Source organism: Aplysia californica, unplaced genomic scaffold (assembly GCF_000002075.1).
Source record: "Aplysia californica isolate F4 #8 unplaced genomic scaffold, AplCal3.0 scaffold00283, whole genome shotgun sequence".
NCBI lineage: Eukaryota > Metazoa > Mollusca > Gastropoda > Aplysiida > Aplysiidae > Aplysia > Aplysia californica.
The window spans coordinates 714294-716873 of NW_004797553.1; positions in this window are offsets into that span (position 1 = coordinate 714294).

Genomic DNA, 2580 nt, shown 5'->3' on the forward strand with positions numbered 1-2580 from the left:
AGCCTCGCTGTGCGGCGCAGCCAAAGGTGCCCTCAACTGGCCGCCATGTTTTAGTTTCAATTCCTCACAGCGAATCGGCGATCGCGAAGAGGGAGTTCCGCTTCTATAAGTGTAGAATTCTGTGACCTCTGGCCTTTGGCTACCCTTGAAAGTTTCCGTACTGGAGAGCCACTTGAGCACTTTCACAAGTACTGTTGAGATTTCACACCCGCACCACCCTGACCATCTGCCCCTGTACGGCCAGTAAGGGCTCACATCTAGGCCTATTCTAATCCCACATAACCACGGAAAGCCTGACCGGCATTTGAGGTAACATTGTAGACACAATCGAGACTTACCTGTAAGTTGATGATAGTTTCTGATTTTGACGATCTGTCGTCAGGAACGGAGTGATAATATCTTCATCATCCGGTGCCTTGTCGACTGGCGTGGGCGATCATGGACCTCCACTTCACTCTGTCTTGCATTGCAGTAATGGTGTCTGTTGTTCTTGTTGTTCCTGGCCATGTTGTCATCTAGTCCAGAATCTTTTCCCTCTGTCTGCCTTTGCCTCTCTTTCCATCAATCTTGCCTGTTGTTACAATATTCTCCAATGCATCTTTCCGCATTGTGTGTCCGAAGAAATTTGCCTGTTTCTTTCTCATATTTGTCATAAGTGGTAATATGCCCTCCCTTAATCCTCTTTTTGGGGGGGGGCAAGTGTTTTACGGCGCTCGCCACTGCATAATGCCATATGAGCACACGGGACACATTAAACATTTTCAGTTAGTAGGAAATTTGGAATATTGTCCGGGCGGCGGCCGAAGCCTTCTCTTGTCGATTTTAGACCACCAAGGGATCTTTAACGTGCGCAACTTGCTCACGAGACCTCCGAAATGTTTCGCCCTTGTCCGTGAAGGCTAGGTGTAGATCTTTCCTACCACTACCTGACGATCAGGGGTGTGGCTGAAAGACAGCAGCAAGGAAGAGCCATGCAGTAGCAATAGAAAGGCTGCAAAAAGAGCCAGGAGCCCAGATGAGGGGGCAAAGTAGGTGAGGGGGTGGGGGCACAAAGTGAAGACGAAAACATGCGACAGAACATTGCTAGAAAGCAGGAAAGGGGGTGAAAGGAGACAATTTTAGAGAAGAAAATTTTTCTGTCGCTACCCGGATTCGAACTCGGGACCTTTGAATGAGAGGAGTACACCTTAACCTCTAGGCCACGAGAGCCCCCAAGGTAAGTTCGACTGTCCATTGTATCTCAATGACGACCAAAATAAATTCTAAAAGTAAAAGAGTCATGAGTCAACCTGACTAAACCGCTGTGAATACTGGGAAATCCAAAAAGACAATGGAAATTAATCAGAAGTAACAGAAATGTGTCGGGGTTTTTTAGGGGGAAAGGGGGGGGGGGGGATTGTTGTTTAATGAGGCCACTAAGGGTTTTTGGTTTGGTTGGGATTTTTCTGTTTTGTTTTGTTTTAAGAAAAGAAATCAAATCAGAAATCACATGAGGTAATACTTGAAGAATCTCACTGTGTCACTGGGTCGCTTGCTGAAGAGAAACCAAAATTAGAGGAAGAGACAAAAAGGCAATTTCTAGGACACTTGAGTTGACACGCGAGAGCTTTCGCTTTCACAAGTAAAATTCGTAGCTGTTACATGTATTATCTTAAGGACAAGCGGGATAACCCAGATTTCGGGGGTTTCCAGAAATCTTGACCTACACGAAAACTGGGCATTGCCCTACTTGTAGGAGAATTTTGGTTTCATTGGTTTGATATATTTGTTTGGTTATCGAGAAAACTCTCCTTCCTTGTCTTTTAAAGAAACTGAACAAGGGGCAAAACCTTTACCTTCGATTTTCTCAAAACAGCATTTTTCGGGATAGCCACCTTGTGCTTAAAAGCTACTAATGGAAGACAAATGAGTTAAGGGTGAGAGTAGACCAACAGCAACTGACTGAAAAAGTGGAACCATGGTCACTGGTCACCTTTGTCTGTCGCAGATCTGGCCCTTGATGATGACGAGTTTCCTCCTCCACTCCTTCCGCCAAAACAATAAAGACCTACATAAATATTATGTACATGCATAAGTTTAGCTTCAGTGAGAGTTTTACGGCACTTGCAACATAATAAGGTAATTTAGTTGCCGAAGATTGGAGGTGTTATAAAATAGTAACGAAAACACAAAAAAGACGGAGGAGAGATAGGACGCCAAATTATTTTTGGTAGGAGAGAAGGAGCAAACCACACCAGAACACCCGCCAACCAACCACAAATGTATAGGTTTTATGTTGCAATGGGGTTTGACTATAATGTAACATATTCCTAATATAATACGAGAACTGTTTTTGATTCATCGAAAGTACTAAGTAAGGAGAAGGTAGTTATAAAAATTCGGGAGAAAAGCAGGAACCTTAGAATTCCATATTTAGAAATATAACCTCTTACTCTCAGGGTAAAAACCTACTTGAGCCTTCCATTCAGAACTTAATCGACCTACTTCACACACATCCGGGCTCTCCTTTACGAGTGTCCACATGCAGGCCGCCGTGACGTCATACGAAAAAGACGCTTTAAACCAAAGTTTAAAGTATGG